Source organism: Mercenaria mercenaria, chromosome 4, assembly GCF_021730395.1.
Source record: "Mercenaria mercenaria strain notata chromosome 4, MADL_Memer_1, whole genome shotgun sequence".
In the NCBI taxonomy this organism is placed as follows: domain Eukaryota; kingdom Metazoa; phylum Mollusca; class Bivalvia; order Venerida; family Veneridae; genus Mercenaria; species Mercenaria mercenaria.
Window position 1 is genome coordinate 14,495,503 of NC_069364.1, and position 21,652 is coordinate 14,517,154.

Below are 21,652 nucleotides of genomic sequence, written 5' to 3' on the forward strand. Positions count from 1 at the left end.
GTTATCGGAAGTTTCTGTGACGTGACTACGTTTTTGCTTCGTGTCTATAAATGTTTTGTTTAAAATTTGCTTTTAACTTGTTTTTGTATATTTTTTCCTAACGCAAGTTTTAACAGGTGCGTGCGTAATTGGCCACCTGCCTGCCTGCCTGTGTGCCTTCCTGTCTGTCTGCCTATCTTTCTGTCTGTATTTATCTACTAATACTCCAATGTATCTAGTCAGTTATTTCAGGCAATTCCTTACAATTCAATGGGCAGAACTTTTACACTGCGACATCCTCAATAACTATGATCATGAAATGTTGTTGAAAACATGGAATGAAATTCACTTCCAAAACATTAAAAAGATATTTGAATATTTAAAGGCACAAAGTTCATCTATCTGTGACCATGCAATCTCTCAGACAATTGTTGAGTTCACGTAGTGAATAATGTACGACAAATGTACTTGTTAGCTCGTATTCATACATTTTTCAATTATCGTATGGGTGTCGTAGCGAAAGGAAAAATGTATATTTTATACAAAAGCCCAGCCTTTTCGAATATAAATGCAATGTTTTGATAGCTTCAACAAGTAATTATAGTAGTTTTTAATTTCAGCGTGACCAAAGGGAAGGACATACCATCTTATGTTCTTAAAAACTAGTGGCTGAACCCTTTTGCATTTTTATATAACTTCTATTCGCATGCATTTAATATAAATTTGCATTGCCATGTAAAGAATGCACTATATTATTATCTAATTAAAAATCCTTTCAATTCCTAAAAGAAAGATTCTTCGAGAGCATAAAGCTATTATATTTATTAAATCTTTGCAATTCCAGAGGATAGTTTTTTATTTTGTTTTGTTATTGTTGGGTTTAACGTCGCACCGACACAATTATAGGTCATCCGGCGACTTTCTACTAGTAGCTTTAAGGATGAGGAAGACACCTGGTGCCCATCAAAGCCTCATTTCAGGCATTGGAAAGCACTTGGGTGGAACCACCGACCTTCTGCAAGCCAGATGGATGGTTTCTTCGCATGAAAGAATTCTACACACTAAACGAGATTCCACGTCGACGAAGGACAAGTGACCCTTAACCACTCGGCAGGGAGGCCCTTTATCGGCTTTTTAAATCATTGTTTTACAAAAATCAGATGATTTGATGTCATCTGAAAATGCGATTATCTTATATTATATTATATCGTTAAGGGCATTTTACTGTAATATTTCAGTCCATAATATGCTGCTTGTAAATGAAGATGGATATGACAAAAGACTGTTTACAAACTTGAATTACATTACCTATCGTTATATAAATGTATTCATACATTCCTTGCGTTTCGAATGCATTAGAATGCTATACTACGTTAATTAATAGCTAACGATATTTAATTGAATAAACGAGATATTAGCTTTTTACTCATATTGTGTCCCTTATTTACAGCATTCAATCATTCCGTCTTTTGGTACAACGTAGCTTAAGTTGAAATCGCGATGTATGGTAGTTATTTGCATTAATGGATAGAGGATAGATACCACCTTCCTCCCGCCTTTCCCCCCCCCCCCCCCCCCGACTCCACACCCAACTTCTCCAATTAGAGTAACAACCGGACAAGTGGGCTAGGGTGATAATCCATATTCTTCTTACAATAATATGAGTATCATTTTATTATCTATTGAATCTATGTATAGACAATGTCCAGCTTAAACAAATTAATTCTAGTTCGAGTTTTGCAAACGTATTCTCGTACGACTGCAGCACTGAACAAGATATAGACTAAAATACGGGGACTTCTGACAGATACAGCGTGATATGACATTCACAAATGCTATCTGCTGATCTCATCGACTGTAAAGTAAAACCTCTGTCCGTAACTCTCTTGATAAATCATTTCGGACTGTCATTGAAAATGTAATAAATGGGAATATTTACCGTTATTGCTGATTGTGTATGAAGGAATGTAGCAGTAATTGTGTCCCAAAGGTGACGACAGACGTCTCCTCCAAGATGCCGACGAAACTTGATTAAAAAAATTGCTATACATTTTATTTTATTTACCTATGAAGGCGAATTAAACACTGATTCGTTGTGCTGTAATGGCAATGCAGCTCTTTCGAAAATAAAACGTCGTTAAATTTAAGAACCAAATGGAACCGTTAACAACAATAGAAAAAAAACAATTAAAGGCGTTTCTACGTTTTTATTATATATTAACCTTATACTTGGAAGTTTAATAATCATTAATACAACGCAAAATGTGAAACATGGAAGAACGATTGTTGAATTCCAGCATGTCTACTTCAGGCCTTTTCATTAAACGACGTTTTCTTTTTTGTATTTTCTATTAGACCCTAGGTCAAACACATTTGCGGTATGAAGTTTGTTTGTAAGATATTTTGTATGCAAACAAATTGAACCTTATTCAGTATTCATTCTGCAAACGACGTAAACTGATAAAGAGATCATGCTATATTATTATTTCGTTGTCCAAACAGTAGACGCTATTTTGAGACATAAATGACCACCAAATGCTTTTAAAAAAGCCGTCTCACTTTATGAAGTGTCTTTAAAGCAGTATGTTACTTTCTTTGGAAAATTAGTTATTGTATGTAGAGGCAATTTCATTGATACTCTTTCTTCCGTTATTTTTGGCATCGGAATTGTCAAATGATGTCTCACTTGTTGTCGTGTTAGATGTCGCTATGGCCCCATTATTACCTCGGACGTTTAGGAACTGATAGAGCGGCTGTTTATTTATGTCATTTGCATTGTGTTTTTCTTTGTGTCTAAACACATTGACAAATTGAAATTGCAAATCGTGGTCTGGTCTGATACTAACAGACAATATTGCTTGTTTAAGAACGCAGCGCAACTATTGCTATTCGTAGCGTAAACAATTTTCTGTATTTTAACTTTTTAAAATATAAACAATCGTCATGAACCTCACACAAACAACTCATGTTTCAACATAATTGTCTTAAAGCAAACACTTCATGTTTCTATGTTTTCTCCGTCTGACATTAAAACAATGAACTGCTTTAGAGGAGATAGTTAAGGCATTTTTCATAAAGGCCTCTTGGTGTGTATGCAGATTGAGGATAGACTTTTTGTCCTTTCTCTTCGCAAAACGTTTCGTTTATTAATCATAAACCGGTAACATGTTGCTAAAACTGTCAAGATAACTTGTAAATATGAATAAAAGAAATGTATTTCTTAAAATATCGGCGTAATTTTCTGAGCTTTTTCCGTCATTGTTTAAACATTGCCTGAAAGCGAGCACGCTTTTGTACGCATATTTTTCTTTTTACCACTAAATAAATACATCACAAATATAGGTACGGCTGGCTGGCCATTGCGACCTGTATATTGCTAAATGCTTTATAAAACAAAGATGATTTCGGATAGTTGGTCACTTATTACTTGTATTTTACAATTTATAAAACATACTATCTGTAAATTTGATTTTTCCATCTTTTTACATTAGGCATATTCCGTATTTATTCAAAATTGTCTTTTGAGGCCACTTGAGTTGTTAACATCACTGCTAATTCAATGCTTCTAAAGAGTCGTCTTATTCCTTTCAGTATTTAATGCAGTATCATCAAACAATTTAGTTTTTTCACCTTCTCATCATTACGAGAAGGAATTTTCAGAGCGTCCAGTTTTTGTCTGTGGAGAATGCGTTTCTTCAGACTGAGGGCAGTTTTACACCCTTTTACAAGCATTCATCTCTCACCAGTTTCGATTGCAACAAGCAATCATTGGGTTTTGTTTATTGAATAATAAAATGTCTGGTTAAAATTTAGTTGTAAACATTTTATAGGAACAAAGAAATGTAGTTAGTAGTATGGGCAGTCAAAATAGAAAAAAATACTTGAAAATCTATCAAGAGGTCAAAACATATTTCATTGTAATTAATGTGCATTCACCATACAAAATGATCAAAGTGTTTTCTATATTAAGTACCACGAATTTCAACGAATATTTAACTGATTTCTAAACTACTAAATAAAATAAGACGATATATCTTAACTAACAGAATATCATTTTAAAATCGAGCAAAAATATTTTGGCTGAAAAATGACTGAAAGATGTATGTTTCAAGTAGCTATGATAAAACAGATTTTTTCTTTTTTCAGAATATTCCCACTCACTCAGAAAAAATGTTACAAATGCATTTTTTCTGTAAACCCTATTAACGGTTTCCATTGTAATTTTATTATTATGCAGATGATTTTAAAGGACTTCAAAAAAACACAGAATTATAAGGCTTATCAGCATTTCTTTCAAATTTCAGTTCGATTTCAATAATGATGGTGATGCTATAAGAAATAACAAGAGCTGTCCCCATAGGATGACACATGCCCCCGATGGCACTTTGAATGAATAGTTATGGCCGATGTTAGAGTTTAGGACCTTTGACCTACGGAGCTGGGTCTTGCGCACGACACGTCGTCTTACTGTGTCACACATTCATGCGTAGTTATTTTAAAATCCATGCATGAATGACAATGATATGGACCGGACACGCCCATCAATGCACTATCATGAAAAATGACCTTTAATGTCTAAGTGTGACCTTGACCTTTGAGCTACGTACCTGGGTCTTGCGCGCGACACGTCGTCTTACTGTGGTACACATTCATGCCAAGTTATTTGAAAATCCATCCATCGATGACAAAGATATGGACCGGACACGTCCATCAATGCACTATCCTTTAACGTGTGTGACCTTGACCTTTGAGCTACGGACCTGGGTCTTGCGCGCGACACGTCGTCTTACTGTGGTACACATTCATGCCAAGTTATTTGAAAATCCATCCATCGATGACAAAGATATGGACCGGACACGTCCATCAATGCACTATCCTTTAATGTCTAAGTGTGACCTTGACCTTTGAGCTACGGACCTGGGTCTTGCGCGCGACACGTCGTCTTACTGTGGTACACATTCATGCCAAGTTATTTGAAAATTCATCCATCGATGACAAAGATATGGACCGGACACGAAAATTGCGGACAGACTGACAGACCGACAGACGGTTCAAAAACTATATGCCTCCCTTCGGGGGCATAAAAATTGACTTATACACTTTTTGCATTATACTTAGAAATTTTGTATAGTACATAATATTATATAAAAAGATAGCTAAAATAATTATATATGTATTCAATGCATGTGCAGGAAACAGACAACATGAAAACATAGTGACTCAATGAAGCAGATAGGAATATTAAATGCAAAGTACCTGGTATGTTGGACTTTTAGAACTGCCGAAATAGAGTCCTCCAACTGTCTCTTTACATACAATCATTCGGAACTGCGAAATGTCAAACTTTAAAATGGCTAAACATTAAACATGTAGCGTGTCTACAATAGTTAAAAGGGTCTCCTAAACAGCGATAAAAGCTACAAAATGCCAAGACAATATTTAGACGACTAGATAATAACATGTCCAACTGGGATTGACAATAACATGTTCAAATTTGACAAACGTGTATTAGGCCGGTGTCACATCCCTAAGGACAATTTCGCTATATGCTTGACATGAAGCAAACGAAGTAATGTCTTGCATAATTATGTATTTACCTACTTTCCGTGACTTTTAATTAGCAGAGCAAAAAATGTTTAACTAGGAATGCAACATAGCATATTATCTTTGTTCTCATTTGTTGTTTGCTTGTCTTGAATAAAAAGTAACATTAAATATGTTGGTCATCGTCAAGGTCAAAAGATTATAACTTATTAGGCTGTCTGTGCCAACCGCAAGTGCCAGTTACAAGACGACAAGTCTTGAACATAAAAGAGCTTTTCTGAAAGCCTAGATCTTGTTTAGAAGTACAATGTACATTAAATGTAAGTGCTTTACGTACCAAATACATAAATATGATGAATCAAGGGGCTGAGTGTCACTCGTTCAAACATTATGAACGACGACGTCGTGCTAAGCAGTAGACTGATGATATATCTCAAAGGATATATTCATTGTTTATTTATACAATAACTGGATAATGAATGTCTTCTTATATCTCTATGGAGTTGGATTGACTTTAATGTAGTGGAAAGCAGAAATGATTCGTCATGGAGTTCTCGTAACAAAAGGGCTTTTCATGAAATTCTTGGTTAAATTAATTTAACAAATCTGGGCAGTCAACAGACAAATTAGGCATTGAATAATGCATATGTCAATCTCACACTTACACATGCAATACAAATTGCATGTCTGCAAATATCGCTGACTGTTTTTCTGTTTTATTATTCAATTGCTGAAGAAAGCTTCCATTTGAAAATCAGAACTTGATCATTTTCGCTTTGGAATCCAAATTATGTTACTTTATAGGGAACGTCATTTCATAAACAAAAAATGTGTTTATGGCACCACGAAATTATTCATGTGATTATCGACAGAGTAACAAGACTTGCTGACGAAACTTTACTGAAAATATACTATAAATTGTGTGTTCTGTCTAGAATGATTTTGTTACAATCAAGCTGACTAAGATAATTAAACGTTATTTAATTTCAATCAGAAAATATGTGTTCTGTTTGAAAAATTCTGGCATTTAAGATATTGTTTTGCTGTTTCGTACTGCTTGAAGATAAACAAAGGTAATGTTTTGTTTTCAAATATTCTTAATATTCAACATAACTGTTTTGTTGCAAAAACTGTTGTCTATGTGTTATGTTTCATTACGGCAGGATCCAAGTGGATTTCTTACACTTACGGGTAATTGGGACTCTTACCGGTAATGGGATGTGGAAGAAATAGTTCAAACTTAAATGATCATTCAGGTAACTCAGTTTTGGCTTAAGTAACACCTGATTGTTGCACCAAGTAGAGTCACAACTCCACCTTTTGCCAAGCACAATATCTTTCTAGCTTCGACACTTTTTACAAGGTTCAACGTAGCACCGACGAAGTTATAGGACATATTGCGAGTACTGGAAGAAGATCCCCGGTGTCTCTCCGTGCATTCTTTCATCACGGGCAGGCACCTGGGAGGAACCACTGACCTTCCGTCAGCCAGCTGGATGGCTTTCTCACATGAAGAATTCAACGTCCCGCGTGAGACTCGAACCCACATCTGCGAGGGGCAAGCAATTTGAAGTCAGCAATTTAAACTCCTCGGCCACGGAGACCCCTTTAATCTTCGTCACAGTATATAAAGATTGCAAATTTTGGCGAAATGTCTAGCACAAGAACATAAATTGAAAACCCTATACTAGAGCTATGTATAATGAATGTAATTACTAAAATATGCAACAAAACTATTTTCCCCAAGTTCATTATATTTAACGTTTATTTCTGCAAATTTCGTTATTTCTTGGGAAAAACATTTTATCTTCGAATCCGCAAACGTCTTTGAATAGTGCAAAGAGTCAGTGTTTGTGTATAACATTTTCATTATTTAAAGCTGTGCAGACTTGCAGACAATTCTTTTTCGATTTTTCTCTTCATGTGATACTTTAAATTGTGACTTTTCCGCATTCAAAATATTTACAATTATATGAAATACGCTTTGAATCAAAATAATGACCAGCTGCAACGATATGACAAAGACTGATTAAAATAGACGCTTGTTTCAACTATTTTACATGTCTCCGACTCTCTACTCTGATTGTCCCAATTCTCAATCGATTCTTTTCCAAGTCTGACCTCACTTCATTTGGAATAATTATTTCATTTATCTAAGAAACAGTTAATTATGAAGCCTAGATCATTTCTCATTTGGAATCCAGACACGGAAACTGTAACGACATTCGTATAAATAATCGCAATGAGTGGTCACATATTCTATCGTTCTATCATAGTTTTAGATATATATAGAATCTCTGCCATTTCGTTATTGTAGAAGAGCACCAGCACGCCAATATGACAAATATCTTATGGTATTTGAAAATGAACATTATGTCTACATATGTTACAGTCAACTAACACAGGAAAACAAGTTTCTACTGTCCTTGTATCCTGTCTCTATTGTCCTGTAGTTATTCGTAAATGCATTTAAGCAGAAAAAAAAATAACAGTTTCAAGTTATGAAGTGTCCACCTTGTGACTTAATATAACACACTTACAAGTAAATAAGTTAGCATGGCATTAAAGTGATATATTTTCCATGTTTTCTTTTGTTTGTTACATAGTTCATTCAACTTAGAAGCTATATATACATATATAAATAATGTATTAGATCGTTTTCATTTTATTTTCTTCTCTTAATAGTTTTATGATAGTTTATTTTTTTCAATATTCCATTAGGCCAAATGGCCCATGAGGATATACAATACATGATATATGGCAAGACAGTGTACATCAAAAAATCTATATGCAACTGAAGTTAATGTGCGGAGAAGGTTTACAATGCATTGCATAATAATATCCTTAATGCGTGATAATATCAGTGCCTAATAAATAAATAATATTGAAAATTACAAAACCATGCGTTTTACAAACCACACAATCTTATGATACATTTTCAGACGAGTTTTGTTTGAAGTCTAGTTTTGCAAACTCTTTGTTTTATAGACATATTTGACAAACTATAACACGGTAGTTTGTGTAATAAAATGATTACCATATATTATTGTCTTTATTAGCAACGTAATCATACGCTGACCTTGTCGAAACGAAATACAAGATCAACGTATTACTCAAAACTAAAAAACTTGTGATTTGTAAAACACATTTTACTTTACATTTGTTATAATGTAAAGTATACACAGTCTCAAAAAAGTTCACATGCTAGGAGATCAACATTATTATGGCCAAAACAATCTGAATGTCACATAACTGCGATAGAGTTAGTACAAAGGATCAAATTATTATAACACAGGTCAAAACATAAATAGTAACTGATACATACAAGTATAATGAGCACAATATACCGTCAGCATTATAAATAAGACCGAAATTATATGTATTTTCTCATCAAAATAAAGGCACGACTTACTATGCATATTCCAAATGATAAAACTATACATGAGTAAAACATACATATCAAACTCTTCTTCAATCATCAATTCCTATAAGTATTATTATCGGCATATAACTTTTCTTTTCTAAGTTCAAAGGCATTGTTTACGAATTTTCCAAACTTCCGTGCTAAGCATATGTTATCTGTATTCAGTAATTCAATGAATTTTGGCATATTTGGTCTCTTCCAATAGTAGCTTGGTATAAAACGTTTTCTTAAATCAGTGTATAGTTTACATTCCAATACAAAATGAAATTCGTCTTCTAAGACATCGCAAACGAAACATTTTCTATCATTCAAAGGTGTACTACTTGGTTTAGTCCATCTACCAGTCTCAATATGCAATCTATGAGATGATACTCTCAGTTTAGTAACACTATTACAAAATCGATTTACATTAATAGAGTTGAGATATGGTTGGAACCTAAAGTCTTATAAGTTAATATAATTGTCACGACACACATGACTGTAGAGATCAAAAGGACGGCGAACCAGCTTATTATTGTCGTGTAGTGTTAACCGTAGGTTCTGGGTTCGGTTTTGTATTCGGCTATGCGCAAAAAGTTATTTGTTTTGTTTGCCATAACTTGTGTTGTGCATGTATGTAAAGATGGTATGCAATTGCTGTAAGTTTATATGTTAGCAAAGTAAAATTATGTAGAACGTTTGTATATTTTCTTTTAGGTACTGTGTTACAGCGATGTAGTTTCCTTTCAGCAGACTTTGGAAATCCTGCATTGGTACTAAGGCGTTTCATCTCCCACCTCGCCCCAAACTCCTCCGTTATCAGTGTACTTCCTGAAAGATCGGATTCGTTCCCCCAATAGGAAATATGGTATATGTTTATACGCTATAAACAACAAATAGTTTTTGAAGTTTAATACCAAAACTGACAAACTATCAGCAATCACATGTAAATACGTTTATGGCGTTAGATTCTTCGCTCATTTTGCATTAAAAATACTTCTTACGTTTCACACATAGAGTTATGTTACATTTAACAATCACAGAAAATGAAAATGTTCACAAAAATCGGCTGTGACAGGGCTTTAACAGCCAACTTGATAAGAAAATCACACATGATTTCTTCCGAGTATAGCAAATAGTTGCATATATAGTCATATTCATGTATATATTTTAAACAGATCACTCGAAATAAACCATTTCTCTCTGCCAATGAACATAGATGGAAACAAACCACATTGCATATGGCGCAATATTGTGTTCATGCTGTCCCATTAGTTATTGCCACTAGTATCACATGTCTTCTCTGACTGATAGACGAAACGTTATTGAAACTTTCAATGCATTGTATTTTGTTCTAATGAAGGTGATAAGAAAATTTAAATAACAAGTTTACTTCAATCAGAAAAATAGATTATCAGATTAGAAATGTCTACATTATAAGATGTTTTTCTACCATATCTTTTATGTTGATTTTAGATACACGTAAATAATATTTATGCTGTGAAACATTCAGTAAAATTTAAACTCAAAGTATGTCTTGAACTGTTTTGCTGCAAATACAGACATCAGTATTTCATGACTTACTTCAAATGATTTTGTTACGGGTAATGTAGAATAAACGGCATTCTTTGGACGTATATGTTGCCCAAAGCGTACATGGCTTTGCTAAAAAAAAAACGAACAATGCCAAACAAAATCGCAAACAGAATTGCGGAATTTGCCGAATGTCGTTACGGGTCCACTACCTTAATTTACACCATTTTTGCTTATGTCAATAACCTTAAGTTTCTATTTATATTACCATAAATAAAACACAGTATGTCTACCACAAGGAAATGATTATACAACCCTAGATAATGACTATAATTAGTGATGCAATTATTTTCCAAAAGTTAAGATTTACTGTGCACAAAATTTACCGCTTGTTTCTGCAAACTTGATTATTACTAGGTTAAAAATTTTAATCATCTAATACTTTAATTAGCTTCAGCAAATGTTTTCTCTAGAAAGTGGTTGTATTGTGGTGCATTGCCCTTCCCATAAACTGTGCGTATATGTATAAGCATAAAATGCAAGCAAGCAAAATGATAGCAGACGTTGTTTGACAGGGTATTTTCATGAAAGTAAGTTATATATTCAAGGCCCGTCACATCCCTAACACCAGTTTACGCGGAATTTACTCCATAATTTAAACTTTTCTAGTATTAATATGAATACATCGAAATAATTTGTCTATTTCAGATATTTCATTTGTCATAATCTTTATAAATGGCATGGGCATACTTATGAAATTTTGTAGAGCTGTCTTGTAGCTGTTGAATAAATAATCATGAAAACAATTCGGAAGTCTTAATCCTATTGTACTAATTTAACAACTGAATATTTTAAGGTCTACGTTTCCGACAATGAACGTTGATTTACGGGTCAAGAACATACTATGAATATAGGAAAGGGTATCTGAATTGCTAAACATGTGTATAATAAGGCTTTTAGACTGGCATTCAATTGCTGTTTAGTGTATATTTGGGCAACATCATCTAAGTCGGCCCCATACTGTAACTGGCAATATACAATATGGATTGTAAAATTGACATAATAATATTATGTAATCGCTGAATGACTCCAGTAAAAACTTTTGTTTTATCTACGTTTTGGGCAGCTCAACTTTTTCTGATCAAAATTCGCTTTCCGAAGTCAAAACCTCGCATTGTTCCTACAGATATTGCAAAATAACTTTGATTGTCAGTATGTCTAGTATACAGAAATAAATTAAAGACCGCAGATCTGAGTTTACCTAATGACTGCCATTAAGGAAGTTATTATTTTCCCTCCGTTAAGATTTACTGTTCATAAAATTAAGTGTTTGTTTCTGCAGAGTTAATTATTACTTGGCAAACAATTTTGATTATCGGAGGTTTCTGCGACGTGTCTACATATCTTTTGTTTAGATGTGCTCAAACATGTTTTTGTGTATATTGTCCTAACACAAGTTTTAACAGGTGCGTGCATGATTGGCCACCTGCCTGCTTTCCTGTCTGCCTGTCTCCTCTCTGTCTGTTATTTATCTTAAACTCCAATTTATCTATGTCCGTTATTTCAGAAAGTTTAACGCTCTATTTGTAGTAGTTCCTTGACAATTCATTGGCCAGACCTGTTACACTGCGACATGCTCAATTACTGTGATCATAAAATGTTTTTGAAAACATGAAGTGAAATTCGCTTCCGAAGCCGTAAGAAGATATTTGAATATTTAAAAGTATGGTCTACTTTGAGCAAGTTTGACCTTATCTCTGTTTGTTAATGAAAAGTTCATCTATCTGTGGCAATGCAGGCTCTCAGATATTTGTTGATTTCCAGTACGAAAATATGACCTGTTTTACAGCTGTAAAACGTCTGTAAAAGACCTGTATTTTGAAATTACAGCTGTAAAAGATATGTAAGTGGAGAATTACCAGAGATTAATTGAAATTTACAGGTGTAAAATAATTGGAGGTCTCAAAAATGCAGCTGTAAAATTTTAGTTGAAGTTACAGCTGTAAAATGGTCATGTCTCAAAATTACAGCTGTAACTCTTTTTGGAGGGAAACATGAGTACTGTCAGCCATCTTTAATGCATTTTGGCGGGATATAACTAAAATTGACAGAGACACCACATCATCTAAAATATTGGAATTTTAGCCATTATGGAGTAAGTGCAAATGTTTAATTATCTAATACAGTTGTAAAAGGACATGTGTAAGCACATGTATTAACAATTTACTCTTCTTGAAACTGATAAGTTTAAAGGATAAATTACAAAATTGTCATATGTTTTCATGACATAGAACGTTTTATAAACAGGATATGATGCATAGTTTCTACTCTGTATCCTATTCTTTAACTTTGCAATTGCTATACTAGAAACATGTTTCATATTGTTCTTTACTTACTAGATCATTTATTTTGTCATTTAAGTAGTAATTGCTACCCTATCTAGAGAATTACAATTCATCCTAAATCTGTTTGTACTTCTGATTTCGTCCATTAAAATAATGTACTCTTTTTCAACGCCTGTTATATTTCTACAGCTGTAACTTTTAGGCATATTTACAGCTGTAACTTTTTCATTTTTACAGCTGTAACTTTTTTTACAGCTGTATCTCATTTGCATAATTAATTCGATCAGTTTTACAGCTGTAAATTGAAATCTACAGCTGTAAAATCAATGTTGTTATATAAAATCTACAGGTTAAAATTGAGGTAATCATGACTGTAATTTTGAACAAAAATGCAGGTCTTTTACAGCTGTAAAATTTCATACAGGTTTACATAGTGCCAGTCGACGACGAACGTTCTTGTTTGCTAGCATTCATACTTTTTTACTTTTCGAATGGGTTGAGTAGCGAAAGGAAAAATGTAAATTTCATACAAAAGTCTAGCTGTTTGGAATATAAATGCAATGTTTTTTATACCTTCAATAAGAAATGCTTGTTTTTTTGTGTTCCTATCGCATGAGAGTTTGTGTTTTACGGTTTTTATACTTTGCTTCTTTGAACGATTTTTTTTAATTTTCTTCTTCAACCACTGCACTTAAATTCATTGATGATATCAGTGTTTCAGGTGCAGATATATAAAATAATTTTCCCATTAGAAAGTCTGATTGTCAAGAGTCAATCCTTTTTATACTTTATTATTCTAATTATTTAATTTTTTCAGCTTCATTTTTTGCTATATTTCTTATCATTTATATGGATGTTACGAAAATATAAAGAAAATAAAGCTCTTTTTTTAATTTCAGTATGACAAATGGGAAGGACTAACCCTATGTTATCAAAACTTGTGGCTGAACATTTATTTTCATGCATTTTTGAAAATTTGTATTGCTATGTGAAGAAAGCATTACGTTCTGATTTAATTTAAAAAAAAATTCAATTCTCAAAGAAATCTGCTATTCCAGGGAATAGTTTTGTTTTGCTTTGTTACTGTCGGGTTTTACGTCGCACCGACAGAATTATAGGTCATCTGGCGACTTTCTACTAGTAGCTTTATGGATGAGCAAGACTCCAGGTGCCATTCAAAGCCTCCTTTCAGGCATGGGAAGGCACTTGGGTGGAACCACAGACCTTCTGCAAGCCAGATGGATTGTTTCTTCACATGAAAGAATTCAACACACTAAACGAGATTCCATGTCGACGCGAGGCAAGTGATACTTAACCACTCGGTAGGGAGGCCCTTTATCGACTATTTAAATCATTAATTGTTTTACAAAAAAATCGGATGATTTGATGTCATCTGAAAGTGCGAGTATCTGAAGGGCATTTTACTATAATACTCCAGTCCATAATATGCTGCTTGTTAATAAAGATAGATATGACAAAGGACTGTTTACAAACTTGACTTACATTGTAGGGATAATACACGTTTTTTGTGTATTAACATCTGCAGAAGCCTGCGGGATTGTTTGTGACCGAGACTGAAGGTCGAGGTCACAAACATATCCCAAGGGCTTCTGCAGACGTTAATACACAAAAAAAACGTGTATTGTCGCTATTCTTGCATAAAAACATTACACGACGACTAAATTCATTGTTTTCATATGTGATGACTTTTCGATTCCGGTACATTTTTAATAACCATTCTGTTGTTCTTGGAGACGGTAAACATGTTTTACATATCCATAACCAGGGCCCAGAAATCAACACACTTCCAAAAGCATGTAATGAAGGTTTTCAACCAATTTTTTATCTGTCATTATTATACAAACATAAAATTACCCATATTTTTACATATCACTTAAGAGTTTAGTAAACAGGAACACAATTTCAAAAGAAATAAGTTAACATTCGAATTACTTTGAGAACGAATACATTTAGAGTACGGATGAGTACGAACGTAGTGACAAGCTTTAAAATGTTTTATCCGAATTCTTCGCGAAATTAGATAAAAACATACCGACTGATACTTACTAAAATCATTAAAATGATTCCTAAAAACAAACAATCGCGCAAGTTACACACAGTTATATATTCACGGTTATCAACAAAAAATGAATCGACTTCGACTTCTAAAAGGGGTGTAAACAAGGGGTGGAGCGAGTAAGTACATTTTTTGAGGTAGTGCGTTTGGTTTTGGTAACTGATACAACAAAACATACTATGGATTAGATTGCATCTTTTATGCTACAAGAAGAGAATATTATGGAAGAATCAAGACGCAGATACCAGATGCCAATCTGCGCAGAAATAACATGACAAAGCATTTCAAAAATAAAATCATTTATTAACAGCACGTGAATTGCCTTGTTTACACACGATTTTTCTCCCGTTAATACATGGGCGGATCCAGTAAAAAAAAGTAGTTTTTATGCAAGAATACGTATCGTTACATAAATGTCGATTATTCCTATATTCCTTGCGTTAGTTTTGAATGCATTAGTATGCTATACTACGTTAATTAATAGCTAACGATATTACATTGAATAAATGAGATCATTAACTTTTCATCCATATTGTGTCCCTTATTTACAGCATGCAATTATTCTGTCTTTTGATACAATGTAGCTTTAGTTGAAATCGCGATATGCGGTAGTGATTTAAAAATTGCATTATAGTTCAAACATTTTTTTTATTGAATGACAAGCCAGGGATTTTCAAAAATGTCACCAACTTATTTTCATATTATTTCATAACTGAAAAAAATGTTCCACTTAATCATGAAGTGGTACAAAATTAATGAGTATTCATTGTTCCGCCTACTATGGATTTCCCACATTCAGGAAGGCGGAGCAACTGCCAAAACAGGGACTGCATTCAAAAAATAATATGTCTATATCAATATAAATATAAAATTGTGTTGTTTTTTCTTCTTTTATCTTTATAATGCAAGCTGTACTTTCGTAGCTCAAGTTTTACCTTTCTGCGCCTTTCACTCTTTGTATTAACTCCACGATTTAAATACAGCATTGATCTGGCAGTGCACTAATTGTTACTATTTATATATATCCAAATTTTCCTATTGTTCATTAAATTCAAATGTAAATTGGAGGTCAATTAACCTCTACTGGTCTAAAATAAACCAGAGTGTATAAAGTTAAACCTACATATTATATTTTCATTGAATAAGAATATAATATTGTGTTCTACAAACTACTCGATAAGTAAGTCGTCTACTGTATTTATAATTAGATCTACGTCATCCGCATGTTTTTGTGTATAGACAATGTTGGCCACACCTCCCAGGGAAATTCAAATTCAAATCTTTAACTTTTTTTCACGAAGTCACCTTTGCAAAATAAAACAGAAACCGATTTTTAATAAGATATTGTAAAAAGTCACTATGTACAGATGTGTAAATTTAAAAGCATATCTTTCTACTGATTTAAGGTAATTTCAAAGAAGGGTTCCCTATGTGAGACGGAGATGTCGCTGATTGACGAAAAGGTGCGTTTTAACTATAATTCGGCTATAGATCCACTTATTGACATTCTAATGCATTAAGTTTTGCCTTCGCTACGCTGCGCTCCGTTTCGGCAAACTTAATTGCATTAGAAAGTCAATAAATGATCTATAACCTATACTTAATGGATAGATACCACCACACAATTAACAGGCTGTTGCCAAATTCCAAAGAAAATTGAAAAACACTTAGAGTCACAACCGGACAAGTGGGCTAGAGTGATAATCCATATTCATATCATTTTATTACTTATTGAAGCTATGTGCTTAAACAAATTAATTCTAGATCGATTTTTGCAAACGTGTCATTGTACAACTGCAGCACTGAACAAGACAAAGACTAAAATACGTGGAATTCTGACAGATACAACCTGATATGACATTTGGTTTAAACATATTTATTCATCTATATTGTATCTCATAGTAATTAGAATTATACAGTTTTGCTCATAGTATAGACAAGTGGATTGAATTGAAAGCTTAAGCTTATAGAAATTCTCTCCACATTTATATGACAATTACACATGCTATCTGCTGATCTCATCGACTGTAAAGTAAAACCTCTGTGCCGTAATTCTCTTGATAAATCATTTCTGACTGTCACTGAAAATGTAATAAATGTGAATATTTACTGTTATTGCTGATTGTGTATGAAGGAATGTAGCAGTAAGGTGTCCTAGAGGTGACGACAGACGTCTCATCTAAGCTGCCGACGAAACTTGAGTAAAAAAAAAAAAGCTATACATTTTGTTTTATGTATACTAACACTGATCCGATGAATGCGAATTAGATACTGATTTGTAGTGCTATACTGGCAATGCAGCTCTTTCGAAAATAAAACAAGCACTTTTTAACAGGAAACCTTTTTGCAATTTTGTTTATATTTATGTTTAGATAACAAAGATAACATATTAAGTACTTATTTACCGGCAGAATCTATACAAAAACAGAAAAAGTAGAAAAAACCCAGGTCGCCAAACGAGACAAAAATGAAATATTTATGGCTTGGTTAGAGTAAGCCTGTTCATGGACGAAAGTGTAATGCCTGCTACTGTCCACGCCCTTTAGCCTCTAGTTGAGCAGAACTCAGCATTTGCATATGTTACAAGTACTTGATTAGAATTAAATAACAACAGCAGATGTGGTCATACTGCGGTGTACATGGAACTTTCAATGATAAACTTAAGTGCAATTACATGAAAAGTGGTGTATGGTCACCAGTTAATATAAGAAATGGACGAGCTCTAAACGAGAGAACAATAGGCAATATAAATAAACCAGAGTTTAGACGGGATCCGAGATTATGGAGCATGCAACTCACGGAAACTGTCAAAAGGCAAATTTCAAATTTCAAAAGCAGATATAATATCCAAAGGGTGTACAAACAATACAAAAAGCCATAAAAGCGAGAGTATTGGAACGCTCAAGCCGAAATGTTCAAGCTGAAAAACAATACAATACCACTAGCACAAAAAAAAAGATATTGCCCTAATCGAAGTATAGCAGCCTGATTTATTGTATTTGGAGAAATATTACGACGCTGCTGTGATAATAAAATAGAAAAAAGGGAGTAACAGTATGCTCATTTCAGCACATATATGACACGTTTCGCTACCTATTGACGTCATATTGCATTATTTTGCTCTGACTGAATGCAAATGTTGATTATATTCTTTATGTTACAGTTTAGCTCAATATATTTATTGAGTCGGCTAAACGCTGTAAGCGTTTGACGAGTCCTTGCTATCGCTCGATTTCTCATTCTTAAATGGCCTCACAACACAGCGAAATGATGTAGTTCCATTAGATTGTCTCTAATTTCAAAGAGTTCATTGATCGAATGAAGTTCATTTATGTCAATCCTATTTGCTATGACCAATATACGATGTAATCTGTCATATTTATGACTTGTAATTGTGCAATACTCGAATAAAGCCATGTATTTTCTTCCGCGGTAACTCATTAAGCATAAACAGGCATAACGATTCTGCGGGATTTGGTAATACATTTGCGCATATTATTATGGTGACGAATTTTATGCCTTTTTGTCACAAAATAGCAAATATGATGTTCGTAAATTCAAATAAAAACTGCATATTAACTTATTAGCCAAATTATCCATTTGTTACCCTGTCCGTTTCAAAAAATAATCTTTAAAATCATTGCGCAAATAACAAATTTATTGCGCTGTGCATTTTATAAATTGCGCAGGCTTACAAAGCTTGCGTAACATCCAGCGAAAGACAAAATATAGTTCCAGAACATACTGCTAGTATTTTATTGAGTGGGTACCTCTGAAAGCATTGGAATGTCTCTTATCAAAGAGTTTACCACATCGGTGAAATTAAATTATGACAGCTTCATTTTAAATGACCCGAATAAGATATGTGCAGTACGTTAATTCTTCCGCGAGACTTCGTGGATGAATCCTAACTACATTCTGGACACTTGTCGGCGAACACGCGTGACCTGTTTACAACAACGCTTCTATGATCTTGCGTGGGTTGAATTTTGCAGTCAGTAAACGGATAAATTATCGGAAGAAGAAGCTCTTACTGGTTTGTTTAGTTACTACTGATATTAAAAATGATTTTATTTCTTATTTTTCGAGAAATAAACAAATCGGCGAAACATTAAATTGTATTTTCTTGTAGTTTTTGAAATCGAAAGTAGATCGTCTATGTTTGGCTGCTTTGACGAAACGAAACAACTTTTTTTTATTAAAAGATTTAAATAAGAAGTAATTTAACCGTAAACTTCAATGTCAGATACTGCCAATTGCTGCTAAATTTCTTCGTATCATCACAATTTGTAAAATATATTGTTGAATCTGGAGAAAAGTGTACTCGTATCCGGATATAATATTTTGGGTAAATATCGAGCTGTGTTATGAAATTTTAACATTCAAGTAACATACATGATAGATATTATTGTAACAGAAATGATTCTAGAATTTATTTTTATTATACCTACATATAATCTATATCAGACTCATATTCTAGTCTTGAGGCATGATCTGAAAGTAAAAAGATGAAGTGACAGTCATACTTTGTATATTGTAATACTAGAAAGAATCTAGGTAATATTTAGAAATTGAAACAGAAGATTTTCAGTTAAAATCGCACCAAAAGCTGTATCAAGGGTCTACATATTCAAAAATTTCTTGTGGTAATACCCCAAACCCTACTTGCAGGAGGGGGTATCCTCCCACACCCTTCCCCCATATTGCCACTTTACAATTTGATACATTTGTCCTTTTACCACCTGCTGCAATGCCCATTTCAAAATCTGACTGCAATTTAAAGCGGAAAGAAACACACCTCCTCACACCCACCCTGCTACCGACCACGTAAAAATTGCTCAAACATTTTTCTGCCCAGTCTGGGCCTGTCTGTCTACATGAATCAAAATGGATAATTGAAAGTGGATGGACTTCGGGATAACAGACATGATTTTTAAGGGGTTAACAAGTCTGAAATAGAATAAATGATAGTTTTAACTAAAAAAGAACTGCATTTATTAATATCGGTTACACTATATATTGACACTCAGCAACATTTACATACATGTATCTCTAAACGCAAAAGTAAGTATACTTAAAATTGACATCACTTATAATATGATTGAACAATGCCTAACATATGACAAGGCTTTCGCCAGGCCCATTATAATATCTGTAAAATATCAGTTCTTTCGTCCATCCGTTACAAATTGTATGTGGCAATCCGCGCTGTGAAATTTTAAATTATAAATTGTCATATTCAAATTTTATCATGTGCGAATATATACCAGCCGATAATTGCCTCTTTTGGCAATGCCGGAGGCAAATGTTTACTGGAAAAATATATAAAGTCATGGGCAGTATCTTAGTGTCAGCTGTCAAATTGTAGTTTGTACTTTTAACATTTTTATTTCTGCGAACCACTCTTCAATTTTAGAGAAATATATTGGGTTTAAATACTTGTATAATGTCAATCAAAGTTTTACTAGGCATCGACCGAATGTTCATTTCATTTATTGTAACAAAATCTCTTTTTAGTTGGGGAAAAAAACTAAAAACAAACTGAAACTGGTAGACTATACTGTCAGTACATCAATCATTAACCGACTCAGGCCCTTCAGGCCTTTGATTGTTTAACCCTTACCCTGCTAAATTTCTATAATGAACTTGTCCATATTTCAACTTGGACAGTACCATTAACTGTTAAAAGGGTGCTTACCTATTATACTGACTGAATAGCGAACAGTGCAGACCATGATCAGACTGCACGGATGTGCAGACTGATCTTGGTCTGCACTGGTTGCAAAGGCAGAAACACTTGCTGCCAGCAGGCTAAGAGTTAATGTTGTCTGAAATGATACTGATATGTCTTTATACCAAATGCCCCTATAAATTGTAGACGAACAGAGATATAGATTAATTTTAAATCTATAAAAACATTACCGAACCATTTCATAGCAGAAAAAATGATCTTACACATTTGGACAACATTTATCAAGATTATCAGCATGAAAGATGTCATAACGTTAATGAATGTGTTGTATTGTAAATAATTGTATAAACAACTTAGAGTTGGATTAATTGAGATTGCTGATAGGCGTTTAACAATATAATTCATTTAAGAACCAAATGGGACCGTTATCAATAATAGAAAATAATAGTTTTGACATAAAGGCGTTTCTACATTTTTATTATATCTTAACCCTATACTTAGAAGTTTAATAGTCATTAATACAACGCATAATGTGAAACATGGAAGAACGATTGTCGAATTCTAGCGTGTCTACTACATCAGGCCTTTTCATTTGGTTTAAACAATATTTTATTCAACATAATTGCATTTGTTACAATGTTAAATAATCAATTTATAGGAATGAGTAGGAAGCTTACAGCTCTTTAGAAACTCTCTCCCAAAGGCCTTTTCATTTAACGACGTTTTATTGTCTTTTATATTATACCCTAGGTCAAACACATTCAATTTTGCGGTGGGCCGGTAGTCTAGTGGCAACACGCTTGACTGTCAATCCAAAGGTCCGGGGTTCGAATCCCGGTGCAGGCACTGGGAATTTCTGAGATGCTCTTGAGTGCCTCCCACCTAACAAAGAGGTCTGTATTGGTTCTTCACAGGAAAGACAGCTTCGCGTGTATCAGTGCTATACACCGGGCACGTTAAAGAACCAGACTGTCTATTCGCAAAGAGCTAGGCTAAGTTAGCTGAACAGGCCTGCAAGTTCTGCAAACGACGTAAACTGATACAGGAATCATTCTATATTATTCTTTCGTTATCCATAT